This window comes from Anarrhichthys ocellatus, unplaced genomic scaffold (assembly GCF_004355925.1).
Source record: "Anarrhichthys ocellatus isolate YVR2014 unplaced genomic scaffold, GSC_Weel_1.0 scaffold23, whole genome shotgun sequence".
NCBI classification, from domain to species: Eukaryota; Metazoa; Chordata; class Actinopteri; order Perciformes; family Anarhichadidae; genus Anarrhichthys; species Anarrhichthys ocellatus.
The window spans coordinates 2,678,236-2,702,057 of NW_022280053.1; positions in this window are offsets into that span (position 1 = coordinate 2,678,236).

Here is a 23,822-nt window from a genome sequence, read left to right on the forward strand (position 1 = left end):
CTTATTTAACACTTTCAACTCTCATTGACTCGTTCCTTTTTATGGTGGTGTTTATCGATTCATTGCAGCAATCATTACATCAGCATGGAATTAAGTGCTTTTGCTCTAACAGTAGTGTCTATTCAACACTGCCTTGGAAATATTGAATCTGATGATCATGTAACCAAAGATGAACACATAATTTGCCATGTGCCAGCACGATCACTTATATATGCCATTTCAGATTTATAACTCGGGCTAAGCAGCAAATTAAAGTCTGGTCTAGAAGAGGATAAACGATTTACAGTCTATTTACCAGAATGGTCTGCTAACAGTCGCTCAGCCACCATTATACCTTTCATTAAATGAGCTGTAGAGGAGAGGATGAGATTTATCTCGCTGCTCTCGGGGCAAACAGGGCACAGTCTCTTCTTCAGACTGATGCTCTATGTTGACATTGGGGGGGGGGGATAAATCCAGCAGGATCAATACCAGCTTTTCATCTCATTGATTTGCTCATACAACCTCGCCCTCGTCCCACCCAGAGGTTCTTCCGCCACGCTGACCCCTCTCCGTAACCTGTGGACGCCGTTCATTCATCTATCTACATATAGCACCTATCCATTTCACCGGCTGGAGGCAGTGACATTGTATAGTGACAGCAGCTCTTGGAGGTCTCATGATGTCACGTTTTAAAAAGGCAGATGAAGGAACAGACACAATAAAATGGGAAAATAGGGTCCAGGTTGAAAAATCCAAAAGTTGCCCTTTAAACGTAAACTTTAGTTAGCTTTTGCTGAAATGTCTGCTGTCGTTTTCCTTCGGAGAACATTCTCACAAAATCAGTTTGATACACTTCAAATTTGAGACTTCATGACTTCTAAAATGTTTGTTGTCTAATCTATCATCCTCTAATGATGTAGTACGTGGCACATATTCACAGCTGTAAATGTTCGAAGGTCTACATTTTGCCAAACTGTGCCCGTTGATGGCAGACTGTCTATAACCTCAGTCCGTAATACCAATCTCAGACTGATAAGTTCTGCATGAAATAATTGACACGTATGAAGCTGTGACTTTCCTTTCATTACTGAGACAATATCACAAATGTGCATCACTCTACGTTCTTTTTTATGATTGAAAGCCAGTGGGCACTGAACAAGAAGACGGCCACTCTGACCTGTCACTGCAGCGGTGTTTTGTTTCCATCACTCGATCAGCGGTGGACTTTGTTTATTTCTGTCCTTCCTCGGGGGTAAATAAGACCCCGCTCTGCCAGAGAGGAGCCTGGGTAATGAGGCTTGTGTCTTTGGAAGCTCTACATCCAACAGTTCATGGGTCAACTTGGGGGATACAGGGGAAATGGATATGAAATTGGAAGAATCTATATTATATTATATTATATTATAATATATTTCTCTATGTGTGCGTGCGTGTTTTTTGCATTATGTCCTGTAATAGTATCCATGCACGTCATTATCGTCATGAATAACAAAACACTTCAAAAAATTCTTTTTTAAAAAGCATCACAACACGAACAAATGTTAGGAAACAAATTCAAGGAACTTTATTTGCATGACCAAAATTAAATAGTGCTCAACAAACCCGTGTGCATAATATTTCCTAAATGTTCTATGTTTCAGGCTAATTTTAAAAACTATACATAATTACAGTTTTAATGTAAGCACTTAAAGCTTAAAGTAACTGCTTTTCAAAAATATAATATCTTTTTCTAAACTAATTGACTTTAGATTTATTTAAGTTAATGCCACTATTCCTAAATACAAGCCCATTTAAACCATTGAGCTCCTAATTGGTGAAAATAGGTTATAGTATTCATACTTTAAAAAATGTGTATTGTACATCAAAAGGGAATACTACAACTTTCCTTTGATTTTAGACACAAATGCCGCCGAACACCATGCAGGGTTTCATGGCCTTTTATTTTCCCTCCTGCATCAAAAAGCCTTTAAACGTCCCGAACATCAACAGCAGCTCATCAGGACCCAATGCAACCAGTCTGTGGTGGAACCTCTGCTAATTACCATCACACGCAGCACCCTATGACCGTACACTCCTGGGGTTCCATGTATGACTTCAGTGCAGACCAAAGCTTTTCTTCTGCCACTCTCTGATATCTCCCTTATTAGACCCAGACAAAGAACATTCATTCTCATGCAATTATTTTTTTCTTCTCCACCAAAACTGGATGGTTTCTTTCATGCTTTTTAACTCTCTGATGTGATCATGGCTTGTGTGTGTGTGTGTGTGTGTGTGTGTGTGTGTGTGTGTGTGTGTGTCTCCTTCCTTCACACAGCATACATAGAGTATCTTCACTTTTAATGTCTTACCTTTTCTGTGCTGTTTCTATATAAGTACACTCTGTATACGTCGATCAGTCGGAGGCTTATTTTGTTCCAGTATTGGAGCGTTTTCCCACCGCATGCAGAATTGGGGTGATGGGGCAAAGATGGTGGGTGTTCGGAGGAGTACCTCTCCTGTCCATGCAGGGTGGGAATGAAGCAGGTAGTGGGTGGAGGTCTGGCCAAGAGATTAGCCCTCCTCTGTCTGAGTGATCCCAGGACTGCAGCAAAGGCAGGGCGGGCCTCTCCTCTGCAGCTCCTCACGTACCCATTAATGTAAACACGATCAATAGGTTCGTTGTGAGACCTGCACAACTAAAAGCACTGAGTGAATCTACAGAACGGTGAGGTGGGAATCTGGTCTCATTCTCACTGTCTTTCTATAACCCATCACGTTCCCATGTCCTTTTTCTTTTGAATGAACTTACTGTACCTTATTGTATATTTTTGGACGTCTAAATTATTCAGTTTAAACACGTTTTAAGTGGCTGCCTGGCTCCCAAGCAGCAACCAATACAGCTGAATTTTGAAGCACTGCAGAAGTACATGAAGTCCAGTTCCCGTTATGGCTGCTGGATGCTTTTTATTTTTAAGAAAACTGTATACTGGAGACAGCATTAAAGAAAAAGAAAACGTCTTTGACGACAATCATATTTCTTATATATTTATCTTCTAATGTATGGAATATCTGCTAATTTCATGCATATGGTCTTTTCAAAATAAACTTCCGTATTCACAGGAAACTCAGTTGGGTTTAGGCAACAGAAAACACCTAGTTAGGTTTAGGAAAAGATCGTTGTTTGGGTTAAGAGAACCACATGTCTTCAGGGAAACCAGAGAACCCAGAAAAAATCCACGTAGAATTTGGTTAAATCCTCTTTTTGCTAAAGTTATTTTCCAACTTTCTATGCCTTGGCGACAACTGTGTCCGGAGCCGATATGTTTTCAAATTGTCCGTCCGTTCGTCGCATTCTCATGAACACAATATGCCAGGAATGCCTGGAGTGGATTTCATTACATCTGACTGACTAGATTTTGGTTTTCAAAGGTCAAGCTCACAAAATACATTTTTTGGGCCGTAACTCAAGAATTTATGTGCTAATTATAAAAAATCCCACACAAATTCTAATAGGAAAAATTTATGAAGTGATGACATTTTGGACAGACACGGAGGTAAACTGCAGCTTGATGGGTTGGTTGGTGGGGGCATACAACCGCAAGGCGATAATTCTAGTTTGTCAGTTATCTCTGCTTTCTAAAAATGTCTCTATTCCACTACGTCCTGTCTGACATGTCTGATCCGACAGGAGGGGACAGCTGCTGTGCTCTTCTTTTCTGCACTCCTGATGACCTCTCACCCGGAAAGAATTTTTAATGGCATAGTTTTTGGTCGTCAAGGGAGATGGCAATTCACATGTTCCTAACCACTTCATTGTTGTGTGTCGCTTCGGTGGCTCGGTGCTCAAGTTCACAGGATTCTTACCCGCTTTTGAAGGTTAGGAGCATGTTTGAACCTTTAATTCTCAGCAAGGTTAGGCTGGTTATTATTCATCCGGTGTGCCAGTTTCTGTATGTGTGTATTAATATTCTGTCTGTTCTTGAAATGAAAAAGATGCTGACAACTCTTCATCTTTTTTTTTATCGTTTGGTGACCCCTGTGAGCTTTTGTGTACAGTTGTTTTTTTGAAGAATACATTAGTTGGGTACAGCTATTGCTTGTTCTACAGCAACAACATCTTGATTAAGCTGAAATGATTCAGTCCTTTTATGTTTGATTTGGTCTGACAAAGTGTAGTCAGAACCGTGAGTTGAATGGTCAATTGTCATGGTCACAGCTGCTCTGTCCTCTCTCGACTTCTCGGCCATTCCTCACCTGTCCACCAGATGCCCTTGGTGTGCTCCCCTGTCCCTCACACCTGTGACTCGTCCCTAATCAGCTGTGATCCACCGCCTGCCTCCCCAGCTGCTCCTCATCTCCAATTAGTGCTCCTGTTGCCTTGTCCACGTGGCCTGGAATCTGTTTCCTGACGTGTGCTACCTGTTATCTTCCTGCTGCCTTTACTTCTGTGTGCATACAGTGACTAAAGTAAAAGAAAAATATCATGTAAATCTGCTGAATGCTGTGCGCACTAAACTCTGTAGAAACGGTCTCTGCTTGGCATCTGTGTGTGAACATGTTTCCTGTGATGGATTACTATTCCAGAGCAAGTAGTTTTAACAGCACACTGCAGTAATTAATAAGTTGATTAACTACTTTATTACCTTGCTTTCTATTTAGTTTGGACAGTTTCAAGGCCCTTCATGCTGGCTCATTGGCTTACTAGAACAAATAAGTTAAAATGTCTCCTTCCTGCATATTTCAGTCAGATCTCGCTGAGTGTCCCAGCGTCCCTCCACAACTTCTGAACGTTGGCATGAGGAACATTTTCTAAAGGTTGAGCTGCTCTTCCTCGCTCGTTCTCGCGCCGTCTTGTGGGGATTGTGCTCTAACAATAGAAGCTCAGAGGAATCTGATGGAGCTGTGGCACGGTCCGATCTTTGTTATGTGACTTGTGGGCCCGGGAACATTTGTTCTCCTTCATCCCTCGATATGTGTGGGATGAACAGATCCTTCCCAGGAGAGTCCAAACTGTTTGCTTGCTTCAACGCTCTCCAGCTATTCTGCTTCATCTTTCTTGCCATCCTGTTCACTCTCTTGCCAACCTTCTTAATCTTTCTGTATCTGGTAAATCTCTATAATCTTTGTCTATTTCTATTTTGTTTATTTTTCCCCCCCTTTCCTTCCACCTCCTGTTATTACAGTTTTGTTTGTGTGTAACCATGTGAGTGGGGGGGGGGGGGGGCGTACAGAAACACACCCACACCAGCAAAGTAATGAGCATGGACAGACTCACACATCTCACACAGAGATGCTTTTATGAAGGAGTGTTGAAATACGTGCTATTACATGGCTGCCATCCTAGGTAACTTGCAGGAGGCTGAAACCTGAGGATGAAATTCTGTAGTCTAGTAGATCTTTACTTGTTGTACGTACATTTTTTGTGTTTATTTCACACTTGCTTTGGCAATGTTAACGTACGTTTCCCTTGCCAATAAAGCCCCTATAAAATTTAATAGAACTGAAAATGTAATCGTTCGAGTAGTTGATGCGTCCACCACTTTGGTGCAGACTGAAATATCTCAACAAATATTCAGTGGACTTTACCTGCTGAACATCAGCATGTTAACACCGTCACTGTGAGCATGTTAGCATTTAGCTAAAACCACCGCTGTGCCCAGGTTCAACACAGAGCCGCCAGTCTGGTGGTTAACTGTGCACGGGGTTTCTCTCCAGAGTCACTAGATCACTGTCGGATTAGCCCCCCATTTCCCTCCAGGCATTTAGGGTGCCCCAAGTGTGTCTGTGTTTTTCATTGTGTGTGTGTGCGCACAGGCTTGCTTGTGAGTTGAATGGCAGCGAACACTGTGATTAACACTGGATGTGTGGTTGCTCCCGGCGCTGGCACAGTCGTAGGGAAGTGCTGAGCCGTGTAAGCACCTGCTTTATTCCCCCCCAGTGAGACGACAGAATAAAGACATCAAGCACACACTCCTGCGCCCCGCCACCCATCCGCCTCTCCCCCTTCTCCTTCACACATATATACAAATACACACACACACACACAAGCCGAGGTCTATGTATAAACGGTGTGTATTCAAGCTGAATCTCTGCCTATAAAGCACCATGTTGGACCTGAGTCTGCACCATCTTTCCAAACATGACCCCCACTGCTGGCCGAGTTGTGCTGGAACGGAACTGCTGTGTCACCTTAAATGCACCATCATTCAGATCTATGGTCGACTCTGTTCCGGCTCTGTGTGTGCCACTGGTCCTTGGACCCAACCAGCAGACTTCAGATCACAGTGCCTGAATCCTTGGCTTGTCTTGTAGAGTCTGGCAGTGTGTTTTAAGGAATGAGAGTTTGAAACAAACAAAACAAGCCGAGATGAAAACACAGAAATCCTGTAGGGATGCCTCATACCGAGTAAAAAGAAAGAGCTGGAGTAAGAAGCAGGGGGAGCTAGTTGGGGGGGAAGAGGGGTGCAATAGAGGGAGGTCTGGGTCGGCCTGCTTGACCTGCTGCCACCGCGACCCGACCCCGGATAAGCGGTGGAAAATGGATGGATGGATGGATAGTTTAAAACTGTCTTACTACAGAGAGACACAATATTTTAAACATAAATCATCATGTATTGTATGATCACTGTGTATGTCCAGACAAGGAATTTCCTTTAATTTATCGGAGTCAACAAGAACCCGAGCTAACATTGTTAATGATGGTGCTTAAAAGAATAGTTCAACACTAAGGTTTTAAACAAAGAAAATACCATATGTGCAGGGGAAAATACTGGAAGTGTTACAACGTCTTATATTGCTTTATCTTTTCTTAGACTTCTATTCATCCATCCACCCGTCTCTATTTGTTTTTGGTGCGCAGATGTGTGAGACTGGAAAAACCAAATTGGTGAACTACAGGTTGTGTGTCATGCTGAGCAGAACTTTGTGCAGAAGCGCTGACAGTGACGGGGTCTAGCGGTGATACTCAGGCACTGGAGGTCTCTCAAGTGTCGCTTGGAGCTATGGCCACATAATTTGATATAGCTGCAGTGGTTAGAATCGAGAAAGAAAAAAAAAATAACAGCAACCTTTAATTATGCTGCCCCGGCATATCTCAAACAGTGGAGTCTCGAGGTCTGTAAATATCATCTTTTTGTACACAAGACTTCCAGAAGCTCATTTATCAGGTTAACTCTATGGGGAACTAGACGCAGAGTTTCCGAGCAACCCTCTCCCGTGTGCATCCTCTCGCTTTAATCAAACGGAAGATCTTTCTTCACTTCAGATCTCTCCTCGTGACATTTCTTCAATGGTTAATTTGCCAACAGCCATCAGCAGACGTGTCAGTCTGTAGTCAAATGATCTCCCTTGCACAGAAACGGTGCTTAAAATTCACTCCGTCCCTGTTGTCAATCACCGATGGCTGCATCAGATCAGAGTTTTGTCTGAGCCGAGGCTGAACTTGGTGGAGATCAGTGGTGTCAGAGAATTCCCCTGGCCTCCCTCCATCCCCAGAAGGTCACTTTGCCGCAGGCTCTCTTTTCCTTTCTTTGGCTCTAAGAGTTGCGGGAAAGCTAATGTGCCTGACTAATGAGAGAGCGAGAGAAACAGGGAGAGGGCAAAGGGAAAAAAGCAGCCAGCAGATTAGCTTCACATTTCGATTTAAAATGTTAATCTGTTGTCTAAATTTGAACTCAGTGTTGTACGGCAATGATCTCTCCGTATTACTGAGCAGCACAACATGTTCTGCCACTGTTGCTGCCTTTTGTTTTCTTTCTTTTTTTTTATGACCAGCTGATCAAAAGCTGTTTATTCGCCTGTGTGTGTTGGGCCACCACTGTGCAGATTCTATCTTCATCTTTTGTGTGTGCGCTCACTCACTGCGTTTTCCTGTGTTTGTACACAAACACACACATGTTTCTCTCTGTCACCACTGGCTTTAATCATCTGCAGAGCGAGGCCATGGGTAGAAGTCAGTGTTGACCCACCCACGCTTATTCAGTCCGTGTGTGTTTCTCTTTATGCATCGTACCCCCTTGTGCTGCAGTCCTGTTCCACTGCTAATGACCAAGCAAAGCACCTTAATGACGAGGAGCACGTACTCCCTGCTGTTCTGTGAGCCACAACTAATAAGTTTGGTCGCTCAAACACTAAAAGTATTGTAACCACTTTCTAAAAACAGAAAAAGAAATCAAGGTGAACCCGGGAAAAAGCGAAAGCTGCAACAAGCCAATAAGATTTCACAGCTCTGGCGATGAAGAAATCTCCCATCACTCAGATCTGCTCGGGTCTTTGATGGGCGGGGGAAGAGGATCGCGACGGAGCTCTGCAACACGAGAGTGAATTGTAAAATCAGAATTTGTTTGTTTGTCTTTTACTGCTAATTCCTCATTAAAACCGTTCAGAGGCAGCAGGAGCCCTTTGATACGACGCAGCACAGTGTTTGCTTTACTTCTCTAAGCGATGGCATCTGGTAAGCCCACTGTGGGAGTTGGCTGCAGACACGGAGAGATTGTGTTGATTTACCTTCTTCAAAATGTATCTATTTCTTACCTCCATTATTTTGTGCGTGAATCGGAGCGCTCCGAGCTGCTCGGGCTTCGTCTCAAGCGAAGACTTTGTCATTAAGCAGCACCCTGTCCTTTTCCATCCCTTTCATGAAATACTGTTCACATAATTGCTCCGAGGCTTGGCTTGTGCATGTGTGTTGCGTAGGATTGCATGGGTGCAAATGTGCGTATGTGCGCAGCCCACACTCCAACTCTACATGTGTGTAACAAGGGCTGTGTTGTACTCAAAGACGAGGCTGAATTTCATAGGTCATATCCCCCCGTTCCTCCAGAGCACAGTACACCCGGACCGCGTCCATCCAAAGCCGAGATTGAGTTCAGCTCATTTTTCAACTCTGCCTCATGTCCAGGTTTTAATAAAGCCAGTCGAAGTGCTGGGAGAATTAAGGGGCTGTTGGGTGGATGGGGGGGGGGCGGGGGTGGCAGTGTGAATGGCACTAATTCCAGCATCGTTTGGTGCTGGTCTGGGATCTCATTAGTGCCGTGTTGTACTGTCACACATACGCGTCCACTTGCTCAATCATAGCCAGCAAAGACGTGTTTAAATCCAAAATGAGTTTCTGGCTACCAAGTCTGATTTATGGGGGGTGCAACCTAAGAAATACCACAGACCTCCATCTCGCCACCCCCATTCTTTATGTTTGGAGATTGTTGTTGGTTGTTTTATGTTTCTGCGTCGGTGACGGCTGTGGCCAAAGGCTTTATGTTTTCAGGTTGTCCGTCCGTCCGTCCGTCCGTCCCATTCTCTAAATGCGAACATTATATCTGGCACAAACTGTCACTGTGCCAAAAAATGTTTCAGCCTTAACTCAAGAATTCATAAGCCAATTATGACACAATTTCACACAAATATCTAATAGGTAAAATGAAGTGGTGACATTTTATATCCAAAAGGTCAAAGGTGAACTTCACCGTGACATTATTATGTTCTGCAACCACACCTCTCCATTATTCAACGTCATAACAGAAGGGGAGATTGTGTCAATATTTCACATTCGGTCAGATATCGAATTGGTGACACTAATCTTGGGTGTCAGGAGAAGAAAAATGTTTCGATTGAAACTGGATGAGAAAATTCGTCGAATCTTGTAATTTAAAGGTTGATTGCAGTTACGTGTGCAGTTACTTGTACCAGTAACCAGGACACGTTGTCTGGAAAGAGATAAGCTGCTAAATTCTTTGGTGCTCGGAGTACTGCAATTAAAACTACATTCACCTCAGTTGCATTGGGGTGGTGGCTGTAGAAATATTAAAGACAGTAATAGTTGTACGGAAGCATTTTTCTCTCATCATATCGTTTTAAATATCTAATGCCTTATTTTTTTGCCGATCTTACATGCAAACATAAAAGGAACAAACTTCACATGACAGACCACCCCACAAGAATACCCCACCCTTTTTTTTTTATGCAAAGAGGTATCAGAGTGCACATATGTATACATAACTGCTATACAGTAGCTTAAGTCATCATCAAAAGAAAATTAAAAAAATGCTGAGAACACCATACCATAAAATGTGATACGGATCCAAATTGGACAATATCATGCAAGTGCAGAAGTGGTACCATGACGTCACACAAACTCCACCAAGGAATTACTCATGATACCTTTAATACTGAAAGGGCTTGCGCAACACATACAGCCTCTTAAATAAAACAGAAAGCTGTGAGATGCAGCAGACATTCCACTGCAGGCTTGTCAAATTCATACTAATAAGACGAGCTGGGTTCTTCCTCTGACTGCGAACATGATCTGAAGTTGAAACCATGAAACGGTCTCTCATTTAGCCCTCTCTACTGTAACAGTGTATGTACCTACAGTATCTAATTTCCCTGTACATCAGTATCCTCCACACTCTCACGAAGAGGCCTGACTATCCTCTCAATCCGCCAGGGTTTGATCATTATGACGTACAGGAGGAATCAATGCGGTGAGCGAATTTACATCACATACACCTCCAGCCCTCACCAGATGACCTTGACGGCCGCCGCCAGCATCGCTTGGTTTTTGATGAGAGGCTAAGTATGATGGTAAGATGTGCGATGTGCAGATGAAGTATGGTATCGCACATTAGCGGGGCTCCAAAAGAGGTAAATTCAAGCGGGCTAATGAATGTGCCACGCTGACTAATTTAAAGTTCAGCTCCCACGTAAAGGTAATGAGAGCAGCTTGCACACTTGCAGCGGCGGCGGCGCGCCACAGTCCGGGGCTTGCTCGTTTGAGGTTAGACATCTGCAGAGAGCAGTGTGAGAGGACATGAGCGTGGTGCAGGTTGTCTCAGAGCTCTTCACTTAACGGTGTAGTTCACCGCGCTCGGGTTCTGATGGTGATTACTCCGTCGGCGTGACACATGCCTGGTCTCCTGTGTCAGCAGAAGGCCTCATCCCCCAGACGTGGAATTACAAAGAGACGCCGCTTTGTGCTGTCACCTCACTGAATGCATACATAGACACTAAAACACGCTGTCACTGTGCGACACTGCAGATCTCTGCTCCTGCCGGCGTGTAGCCTACTGTACTACACTAACCCCCCCCCCCCCTCTATCCATATGCAGTACATCCCGTTAATACTGTATAACCAGGGTCACCTGCGTGCGACTGTGATATTTTTGAAGGTGAAGGTGGGACATCCAAAGCCAGCAGTTCTGAGGATCCAGGTGGTTTCAGAGGGGGGAGATGAATGTGCTTCAGACTGGGGCAAATGTCGCCGTTACACAACTGAAGAGTAATAACCGCGACCAGGGCCAACTCGTTGTTTTTTCCTCCCTCCTCTGCTGCTCTGTGCAGGAGACTGGGCAGAGTTTCAAAGCCTCTTTTCTCATCTCACGACTCAGTCGGAGGGAGAGAAAAGAGAGGGGGGGGAGTGTCCTTCTCCCACATTCACACAGGAAATTCATCATCCTGTTTTTCTGGCGGTGGACTAAAAGATTCCAGGAGTGAAAGACTATTGTCACTGTTCGGCACAGTGTCCCTCCATGCATGTCATGGTCATCATCCCTATACCTCTTCCACTATTCGCTCACACTCACTCACACCAGCACTGTTTGACATCCCCCCCCCCCCCTGAGACTCTGATGCCTTGCAGGCATCAGTGCCAGTGTGACCGATGTGCTCGTCTTATTCATAGGAGGCTACTTGTTTATCAATGCATGTACTCTTCTTATTTATTCACCTTGTAATTTATTTATCCGCACATTTTGTTTTTTGGGTATACGATCCGCGGTTCTGGAGCCGGGAACCTGCATGCTGCAGCAAGATGCCGGGTTCTTTTTAACTCGGCTCATTAGCTGCAGAAGGCGGCACCGGTTAATTAAAATAATTCCTTGTTATCGCGGCTGCTTTGGTCAGCCAAACGATACCGGGGGACTGCTATGCAGCAACAGACTGCTCTCGCTCGGCGAAACGGCGCTCCTCGACCACAGCTAGCACCTAATTAGCGCTGGAGGAGGAATATTTTACCGCGAATTAACATGCCTCGCTTCGGCCTGTGCTCTAATTGACGAGCCTCATCTGAGGGCCGGCGGAAGACTGCGGCTGTAGGGCGTCGCAACTCAAGAGCAGGAGAGAGAAACACGCACAGAATGTTTAACCATTTCACAATTAGAGAGAATCAAAAAGCTGCTTGTTTAGTGGCGGATTTAAGTTGATTTTTATGGGCGTTGCATGCTCAGCGAGAGGAGGGCCTCCCTGTGTTCTCCCATGACCTCCACTGATCCCATTCCGGCATGAAAGCAGGTGCGGATGTTACACAGGTTAGAGGCCAACAGAGGTAAATATCCTATAATCCATGTTTAGACCAGAACTCAAAGGTCCACTCTAATGAGAGCATTTGGACGCGACATAATCCAAAGTAATAGGAAGGGATCCGACAAACACTCATCAAGTCACTCTGTTGAATAACATTAAAACCCAAACAACCTTCAAAGTACATATTTCAAACCCCAGGGTAAGCTTTAGCACATGGTTATGCCGACAGGCAGCGTTTTGAAAGAAAATGTAATTTCACGCTAATATTTGATTGGAGTTTCTTGCTCGGCAGTGGGCTGGTAGCAGTTGCAGGTTGTTTATATGTGGGGATCAAACTTAAAGAACATCATGATACAATTCCAATGGAAAGGATGGCTGAAAAAGTCCATATACGTCAAACCAAGGGAAGATCTTCCAAAGTTTCAAAAGACTTTGAATGAAATTCCCCTTTTTGTGTTACTGTCCCTCCGCTGCAGATCACCGCTGTCCAGGAAAACAGAGTAATTTTGCACTAAAATGAATAACTTACCTACTTGATTTGATTATTCAGACTGTTGAAGCCTCATAGTAGCTTCAGCTGAATTTTGGAATGTATTTTTCCACAGTGCAACGACTGTGGATTTTGTCCTCCATCGTTTAGGAGGTTCTTTTCACAGCCAATATGGTGGAGTCATCATCGTGGAGGAATGACTACGCCAACTAATAACTTTCAACATGCCTACAGTACAGGCATGTGAACTTAAATTGTTTAACAGAAACCCATGAAACCCTCACTAAGTGCTAAAATGGCACTGCGTGTGTATTATCGGGTCTTTAGATTAGTATGCTACAATAATCAGCTCATAAAACTTAAAACATTTGCCCAAGATTCCCTCTGATGATATTTGTTGTATGTATCTGAGATGACTACTGTGACTAATGCATTGCTCTTTCCAGCAGGAAAGATGTCTCTCTTTCTCTCCTTTTGTCTCTCTGTGCAGAGCTGTAACAACATTGTCACATTTTAACATATTGGTTGTGAGGAGAGTGGGTGGGAGTGCCGACTCTTCTTAAAAAATGTTTTTTTTTTGTTTTTTTTTATCCGTCTATTTGTATGGTGATGTTTGTTCTCGGCATGCTAATCTCGCAGTCAACAGTGGTAAAGCCTGAGTTGTGTATTTCAGAGACCCGAGAATCTTTTGATCAGACCAGCGCTGCCTGCTGAGTTCCGCTCACTACCCAACCGAGGCTTGTTTTCAGCTGCACGCACTGTACGCGCAGGCTACAGCTGCTGCTGGAGTAGCAGGGGTTTGTACTGTATGCTTTCACACTCGCTCACACACACACCTGGGCATTAACGCTTCTCACACACGAACAGAAAAGAAAAAAGTCTTTGTCCGCCGCCTGATAATGAAAGCAGAAGCATGAAAGTAGGCCTGGCCTGCAAACCCACATGCATCCATTCATAGTGGCTTGGAAAAACATACTACCATTCAACTTTGACATGCACTCTGTGGGGTTGACACACACACGCGCACACGCACACACTTTGAGCACACTCACTGACACATGAAAGCAGACACAGAGACGAGCAGCCTCCGCGGGCCTTAGGGAGCTCTAATGGCCTTGTAGAGTGCAGTCAGGGAGAGTGAGGGTGAAGAGCAGCGCAAGGTGAAGGCGCCCAGCTCCACTTCCAGTTAAACACACGCGCACACACACACACACACACGTGAACATCTGTGTCCTTTGACACGTTGTACACTAGGACGGTGAAAAGTACAACCACAGAGAAAGCACACAACTAACAAACATGCCACTACAAGCAGAATATATTGCAACACACACTTTCTCTCTCTCTCACACTCTCTCTCACACACACACACACTGCATTGCTACAGTCAAGCGGCCCCTGTCCTGATGAAGCTGCTGTTTCTAAAAGGAGCAGAACATGAATTATGCAGGTTCGTCTTCACATGAGGGGGGTTTTCTGCTTCTTCGCTGCATTCCTCTAAGCCAGCTGTTTTCTTTTTCCTCCTGACTTTCCTTCACTCTTTTAAACTCATCTTCTCATCTCAAACACTTCTATCTTTTTCACTTTAAATCATGTCTCCCCAAGAAAAAAAACCAAAAACTGCAACCCCCCCCGGGCTCCCCACACTTCTCCTTCTCTGCTCTGTTGCACCCACTAACCCTTTTTCCATCTCTTTATCTTAAATTGCGTGCACACACACACACACACACACACATGCACACACACACACACACACACACACACACTTCCCCCTCTCACTCACTCACTCACTCACTCACTCACTCACCATCTCTCTGCATTTCTGCTCACTTATCCACATGGATGGAGTGCTGAGCAGAGGCAGGAAAGAGGGCCAGTGCTGCCCTGGTCGTATCGTATTCTCATAAGTGTGTGAAAGAAGAGAAGCGGAAGTCTTACAGTTTGACATCAACCCCCGGGGGCTCAAGTTTCCCCATTAAAGAGACCTGTGACAAATGTCCAGCGTGACCATCGAATTGTGCAATGTTTATTTGTTTGTGAAAAAAGGTGGTGTTGGTGTCTGTGTGGTGACAGAGAGGGTGAGAGAAATTAGATTTTTACACCTTATCTAACAGCTTTGTTTCTATATGTGCATGTGTGCGTGTTATAAAGGGTTGATTGTTAACATTAGCATTTGAGAAACACATTTTTAAAACCCAAACCGATATATCTTCTAGAAACTATGTCCCTGTTACCAGAGTAACAAGGACATCTGCACTGTGAACAATTGTCACTGAAACTAGACCCTGAGAGAAACGGTTTACACTCAGTTGTTATGGGTCATCTAGAATAACAGGGACACTGTTTCTGGAAAGTATAAGGCTGGCAGTATCATATGTTCTATATCTTCTTATTGTCAACAAATCCCATGAAAAGACCAAGCCTGAGAATGCATTGGTATGCCCTCAGTAGAGATCCAGAGTCAAACTGGAACTTCCATGAAAAGCCTCATTCAGAATCACATTTGCAATAATGCCTAATCCAGCCTGGGAACATAGCATTGATGGTAATTTAAAATAAAAAATAAAAACACAATCCAATATCGTTAATGAACCAGGTCAATTCAAACTGTTTATGCAGCCAAAGCTTCAGACCTTAGGGGGTTAAACGTCACCAGAGGCCAGTCGTGACATGGTTTGTCCGGACTTTTAAATAGCAGGGATGAGCAGAGGGGGCTGAATGGCTCTATGGATTGCGTTGTCCAGAATATCTTCAACATCTATTAAATTGATTGCCATAAAATGTGTTACACACATTCATGTGCCCCTCAGGATGAATTCTAATAACCTCGGAGATCCCCTGACTTTTCATCTTGTACCATCATCAGGTCTAAATTTAAGTTTGTCCAATACTTTTGATTTATGACTATATACTTGCAAAACTAATAACTTTCCTATCAGTCTCAGTTGTACTTCACGTGATAATGAGCAAATGTCCATCTCAAACTAAGATGGTGAATCAGAAGTTATGATGACGTACTTGGCGCACCCCATTTGGTGCTCTGAGAGTATTTAAAGCAGCAGTGTGGTGTATGTGGGATTGACTCAAAATAAACTCCAGTGCCCATGTTCATCATAATAAAGAAACATGGCAATGGTGCCACTCATGTATTTTATGGAGGCTATACTTAGTTGTTAGCAGACTTATTTGGAGACGATAATATCACCAGAATATCACCAGCCTTGTCTCTTAATTGTATTTTTTAAGCCTTGAAGAGAATTCCATTCACCTCCATTGTGTTGGGTTGGAGTCAGACATCCAGAGCCAGAAAGGTCACCTCTCTCTCTCCCCAGTAGTGTGGTGAGAAGTCACCAGTGGGCCAATCACCGGGGCCATTTTCGTCTCTCTCTCTCTCTCTCTCTCTCTCTCTCTCTCAAAGCAGCGGCTTTGTCCTTGCGGGATCGATCCACAGAGGCATTGTCGGGTCGGTTCTGCTGTGCCCCCGTCAGCAGGGAATCCAGGCGTTCCTAAGAGGACCACGGCACATGGCGCCGGCTCCCCATCGGGGTCCAGATCCACCCAGCTTCAGAACACATGTGGTGTGGCCCACTGCCATCTCCACAGCACACACACAGCATGACCACAGTGTGTGTGTGTGTGTGTGTGTGTGTGTGTGTGTGTGTGTATTCGAGTAGCTGAAGTTTATGACCTTGTTTGTATCTGCGGGATGACAGAAGGCCCTCACGTTGGGGAGCTTTAGTGTCACAACTTGCAACAAAAAGTTTCCCCCTTTTTATTCTTCAAGGACGATATTTGAGTTTGGACAAGATTTCCCTTCTGTCTGTGCGCCTAGTGTTGTTGTTTTTACAACACAGAGGTCTTTTATACAAAGAATGATGAAGATGTTAAACACAGAGTGTCATGATGAACTGATGTGTGCGCTGCCTCCTTAAGCTGGGAGGAGGGTTAAAGGGATAGAGAGATGAAAGACTAGTGAGTGATGGTGAAGATCTCTGCATTGTTAACCTTAAGGCACCCTGTTTCCTCTGCTGGAATACAGACGCGCTGCTTCTCACTCAAACCATTACCTCAGCTGACCTCCTTTTACCCCGATAATATAATCATATAGACTCCAATTATGGGGAAACAAGCAGCGATAAAGTGTTTACACGCAGGTTAGAGCAGCTGCACTGATTTACAGCTTTTGGAATTAACACGCCCAGATGAAAGCTTGTTCTGTTTTGTTACCTTCCTCCCCTCTTCCTCACCCCTTCACTCTCCTCCCAAAGCAACCGCGGAGCCTGTTGCGCAACGGGTCGTCATGTTTTCCAGCTCTTGTTCGGACATCTTTTTGTGTTTAATCGGGGGAGATTGAGAGGATTAAACAGGAGATTACGTATGGCGGGATTACACTGACCCCGATATCAGGAGGCCTCTGGGACGGGATGAGGGGAAAGAGGTGCAGCAAAGGGAGGTGGAGGAGGGAGAGAACCATGGGACCTGTCGGGGTGGATGAGGGTGGATAAATGACGAGACATAGCGATGGAAGGGAAGAGGAGAGAAGACGGGGTTGTTGGGAAGGGATTTGGGAGATAATTGTGTGGGATCAGAGATGTGTGAGGAATAGAAAAGATGGTGGAGTAACAGATTACACTGGGTGGAGGCATGAGAAGGGAAAGGGAGGTATAGATGAAAGGACAAAGGGTTTTTCAGGGGTGTAGCACACACAGAAGGTTAAAGAATAATTCTGATTTATTACAATTTATTTTGTTAGGTTCCAATCTATACTCACCGAGTTAAAATAGCAAAAAAGAAAAGTCAAAATGGACGAGAAACACGAGCAGTCAGATGATCAAACAGGTTTTGAATAAATCCCCAGGTCAGCAAACTTATTTGGAAGACTTTTTCCTGTGCGATGAGGGATTATAAATTTTAGGAGCACAGAGCAAAAATGTGAAGAATGAATTAAATAAATTAAATGTTAGCATCAAATGCATGTCCGACTAACTAGCTTCTGCCTACTGCAGTAACTTAGGGTTACCTACAAAGACGAGTGAACATTTCATTCGCTCACTACGTTATTTTGGTGGTGTTCAGTTCTGGCACATCCACTGTCTTGGACGGTTTGATATCAGAGTAGGGTAACATTAGCGGCTCTGTCCTGCTCTTTATTGGATTTTGGGAAGTTTAAACTCATGCGATCCCAGAAAAACTCACCAGTTATGTATTCCTTGTCTTCTACATGGTTTGTCAACATGATGGAAGCCATTATTACCATTCATATCAAAAGTTGCAGTGCAGCTGGTGAACTTGCGCGTGCCCTCGTCACCGACACGTGGCAAAAACGCATTCACACTTTCATGTTCTCACGTAAGCAGTAATACATGCACAGACACTTACATGCACACACAAACACATACGCCCATACAGAGTGGCTTATTACGAACGCATATCCCATATTGAGGGATTTATTCATCACATTCTGTGTCATCGCTGCTTATCCATGTTTCATTCATTTAGAACTGCCAGTGTTGGTTTGACTGGGGCTCGGAACCCGGAGCTATCGGAGCTATGGAGGAGAGCCGTTACAATGTTTCTGGACAGAAAGAGGGAGAAAGTGAGAGGCAAATGGAGAGACACAACAGTGGCAGTTGATGGAGACCATGAGTCTGGAGCATCATTCATTCACAAATGCCGCATCATGCCACAGTCATTGTATTCTCGATGAGTAAGAGTCTATTTATGAAGTGGCTTCTAAGAGCTATCCGTTGTTTCTGTTGTTGATGATATAGGTCATGCTCAAGTTGTAATAAAACACTTTGTCCGAGCAATTTTTAAGCAAAAAAATGTCTTCCTGCAAATGTAAAATGGAGTCAAGACGATGTGAATGTAGTGTACAGAGTGAAGGCAGACTGACTTCTTCTGCATCCGCATCCTGTGCTCTTTGTTTACTCCGGAGGCTCTCTTTTGCATTGGCTACAATACCTTGATGTCACCCATCGATTGTCAGCAGTTAGAGAGACGCGCGCAATGCCCTGATTAGCATACAATTAGGATTGACCTGCTGCCCCCTGGGACCGGACGGAGCGAGGGATGGATGGAGGGCTTTAGAGGGAGGGAGGGAGCAGCAGCCTGACACAGTGGCTTCTGTTTCTGCTGACACGTGCAGGACACTGGTGGGGTCTCAGAGGGCACCGTGGGCCAAGGTGTGCCAAACCTGTATTGACGTCTGGGAGAGGTGTCTCGGCCGCACTGACGGACGCCGCGGTGAGGGCTTAATGACCGTCCCAGCCAGGGAAAAGGTGTATAAATGTGTGTGTGTGTCAGTGTGAGGTAGAGTGGTGCATGTTAAGAGAGTTAGAGAAGTGATTGAGGACTTTTTAAAAACAACACTTTGTCCAGTAAATATAGATACCTGCGTGAAACCACATTTTCCATTATTTGCTGAAATATATTCAGTTTACAGTGATGTAAATCAGGGGCTGTTAACAGCAAATGTTTGCCTTTTTTGCTATAAAAATTACATTTAACCAGTCATGAACGTTGACTTATAGAGTAACTATGTCATTGTTTCAGCATTAGGTGATTAAAATGTTTAGTTTTGTCCAGACTGACATATCTGGGCAATTATTGGCTGGATTGCCATGAAATTAGGTTCAGACATTCAGACAGTGTATCATCATGACTTTGGTGATCGTCTCGCGTTTCCTCTCGCGCCACCATGGAGTTGACATTTGTGGTTTTGATTGAAATGTCTGAAGAATATCATTAGGTCTGATAATTTGGTTTATGACCAAATATCTGCAAATAAATGGCATTCTCATCAGTCTCAGCTTAGACTCGCAAGTCAGTCTCTCAACACTTTGCTCCACTAGAGACCAGCTCCCTGGTTTTGTTGCTAGAACTGGATGGATACAATTATAAAGTTTAAAAAAAAAACCTGCATAGCAGAACCAATCCATTGGTTAGCGGCCCTTCATATTCGATGGCACCACTGTTCCTGCTTCCACACTTATCCGTAACCGTGGTGTCATTTATGATCAAACCCTCTCCTTCGAACGCCACGTCAATCTCATCACAAAAAACGCTTTCTTTAATCTCAAAAACATCGCCCGTCTACGCCGCTCCATCTCCTCCTCGCCCGCTGTAACACTCATCCACGCCTTCGTCCCCTCTCGACTGGAGTAACACCAACAAACTACGATACATCCAGAACTCAGCTGCCCGTCTGCTCTCCCACTCCTGCACCAGAGATCACATCAGCCCAGTCCATCAAAACCTCCAGTGGCTCCCCATACAGCAAAGAATCCAGTTCAAGATTCTCCTCATTACATACAACGCCCTTCACAACCTATATCCCCTTCTGACTTCCTGCACCGGACCTGGGGGGGGGGACAGGGCCTTCTCCATTGCGCATATCATCTTAAATATATACTTGAAATTGAGCTCTTGACCGAGGTTCTATGCAGGCATATGTTTTAGTGTCATAGCAAAAATAATTCTGGAAACTTAATCTCAGAAGACACAGAAATATTGTCAGAGTAAATTGTTTGAATTGAGATGGTTGCAGGTGACTCACTGCAGTGAATATATGCATCCATGAATTCATAGAAGCAGAGCTGAAATATAAAAACGTTCCACTAGGATGAAGCATTGCTTTGGGAAGCTGTTGTATTTCTCTGTCTGACCTCGTGATGACCTCACATGCTTGTACTTTAATGGAGATTTATACGTTTGAAGATTTGACCTTTCTATTATCTCCTCTGGTGTGATCGGTTGTAATCTCACTCTTCCCACTCTCTCCTCCTGACACACCTATAGTGGCTACCTCTGCAGCTGCAGCAGTGAAGCCTTAATCAGAAGTGTGTATCAATAATATCGAATCCAGAAATCCCCTTGTGTCCCGTGGCGTTTGTTCTGATGCATTGATGTACTATTGACGGAAACAGGACGGCCAACGGTGACAAATTAAAATGTCAGCCGTGGCAAAGGTGAGCCTCGCCTCGCCTCGCCTCGCCTCTCCTCGCCGCGTCCTTAAGGTGGGGTGACGGGCCATCAGCTGAACGATTCCTGATAAAATGCTGACGCCTCACTCACGCACGAACAAGGACATCGGTGAGTTGCATGTTGAAAGGAAGTGATTCAGGTTAGAGGACAAGTAAGGGGATAGGCTGTGACATAACGGTTTAATAATTGCATTCTGGTTAGTGATTTTAGTCGTATTGGAGCTTAAACTGTCCGAGTGTCTTATTTTTTAAAAGCAACTCCCTATTCACTTATTACAGATCGGTTATTTAGCCACTTCTTTACATCCCACTAAAATATGATTGTAGAGTACCGATGAACACTGCAATTACACAAATGAGAGCGTTTTTCCAAGAATTAAATGACACAAATCGTGATGCTGGTTGTGTCATTTAGCATGAGTAGGCCTGATGCACGTTGATTTCATGCAGCGTGTTCGGAGGAGTGAAATGAAGCGAAGGCACAGTGACGGAGGACACGAGTGCCAGGCATGCTGTCAACATTTAAATATCATGAGGCCTTGTTAGTGCGCTCCCACCCATCAACCCACACACAAGACACACAGATAGAGTATATGATAACTGCAAAATCACTGATCAAGCTTTGCAAGAACTCCAGCCTCCTCGTTGCTTCTGACTGTTTTGACAGTTCTTCTGGATGCAATTGCGGCTACTTATCAATGCACTCCTCCTTACAGTGATCTGTCAATGTCATTGTCCTGATGTTCCAGCTGTTCTGTGATTGTAACGGAGCCGCATTGTTAATAAGCGTAACTCTGACAGCCAACTGTCCAACCGGCCCGGGGACGGCTACGGTAGCCTCAGGAGAACCCTCGTCAGCTGACCGAGGTCAAGGACTGCCACTGATTGACAGCTCCGTTTAAGTTAGATCTACATTAAGTCGCTGCGTTTACACGACATGCATCCTAACTTCCAGGGACTAACAAGTGCCTCAACTGTAAGGGTGTCCGGTTTCCCAAGCCAGAGGACCGCTCTGATATCCTGCTGTTGTAAGTAATGGATGGAGGGAGTGGTGCTGTCGGTATCAGGTTTGTTTTATTCATGTTCTCTGTTGCAATATTAAGCCCGCTATCGAGCCATCCTTGACTGACCTGTACCAACGGGAGCCTCTGCAGTATGAACGAGACCAACTCTTCGCCTCGCTCCTGTGTGGCCCGGATTCAGCCTGATCAACATGAGCCGCGGTCTAATTTATGCACCAGCATGCGATTTACAGAACAACTATTGGCATAGCATCTGTCAACACACAGTCCTATACATCTCGGGGTAAAATGGTTTTGTATGAGGATACATCTGCATCATCCTGCCCGTTACTTAGAACAGAGATAAAACATTGTTTTGCAAATGGCATTGTGATTTTATGCTCATGCATTTAAAAATAGAAGTATGGGCAGTAAAAGGCGACCAGGTCAGCTACTCCCGTCGCCTCACTGCTGCTCCAATCCCCTCACTCGTTCCCTGATAAACAAACTACTAAAACTCACCCGTCATTGAAAGTTTGGCATCATCCCCAGGAATCAATAACGTATATATCTCACCACCGTATGCTCGTTAAATCTAGGGCTGCCCTTGACCAAATATATTCTTAGTTGACTATCACTCATACAGTTTTGTCAACTAATTGGTTTGTTGATTTAATCGACAGATCTGTGCAACTTTTCTCCACAAAGAATCACACACAGCACCAGTTTATATACAGAGATGTGCTCATAGGTTTCTTGAAAATAAGTAATTCAGTTTGAAAAAGCACAAAAAAATACTAATCAACTGAAGAAACAAAGACCAAAATTACTAATTAGTTGACTATTCGACTAAGAGGGGACAGCCCAAGTAAAATCCACTTCACTGTGTGCACATCGTACTGTACAGTTTGTGCAACACTGAAATATTTTTGGTGTGCGTCAGACGATAAACATTTCAGTAACAGTTCATTTTATGTTTACAGCCATCCTGATTAAGTTTGAGGTTTAGCTCAACTTTGACAATGTAATTATTAAAGTAATGTAGTAATAATTCTGTTCTCGCATTGTTAGTCCTTATTCCAGAGCTAAACAGTTCCCTAACAATGTCAAGTCCTCCAATGAGAACAAGGGGCAACTTTTCTTGGATGTGTATTGAAAATTCACTTCTGTAAAACTGCAACAAAAGCACAAATCAGAAGCAAACAGAGTTCAGCTGTTTGTCCCTGTCCAGTCTTTGTGCTAAGCTAAGCTTCATATTTACCGTACAGACATAACAGAGATATCAATCTTCTCATCTATCTCTCAAGGAAAAAAAAGCAAACGAGCACATTTCCTTAAAGTATTGCTTTAAAGCTTAACAAAGGCATCCGATTTCTCTAAACAGCTTGTGCCACACAATCCGAGACCCAACAGCACTGAGCAGGCCCAGTCTGAAAACGCTGTATACTTGCAGAAACATTAGGTTACATTAGGCTTCGCTTTCTTTTTTTCTAAAAATCTCCATCCATCCCCAAATAAAAAAATAAGAGAAAAAATACCATCGAACAAGAAGCGAGTGGGTCATCGTTTTCCAAATGAGTTATCCTCGTCCAGATTAATATGTGTGGGCGGGTTCTTGCATTTATACACACTGCAGAACGTTTGAAACATTTTTGGGGTGTGAAAACTGTCAGTTTAGGACACGTTTAGCGAAGGTGTCTTTCAGACATATTTGCATGACTCTTTCCTTTATATTTGTACAGCCATGAAACCGTTTTTTTTTAACCTAATTAAGTATGGTGTAATGCATCAAAATATAGGACTTTACGTTATGAAGTAAGCTCTCCTCGTCTCCAACAGATTCTGTATCAGCCAGAGTTTTGTGTGCAGAGACAGTCAACAGATCGCTGGCTCGGTTTTGAGAGAAGTCACAGCTGAGATAGGGACACTTCTATTTCTGTCTTTGTTCTTCACTCAGTTTCTGTCTTTCTCCCCTCAGTGTGACAAATGTACACCGCACAAGCCCATGAGTCATTTTTCAATGATTAATTTACTCTGCACAGTTTCTGCAGTAATACTTTTGTGTGGCAGCAAGTCATTTTAGCTTTTCAT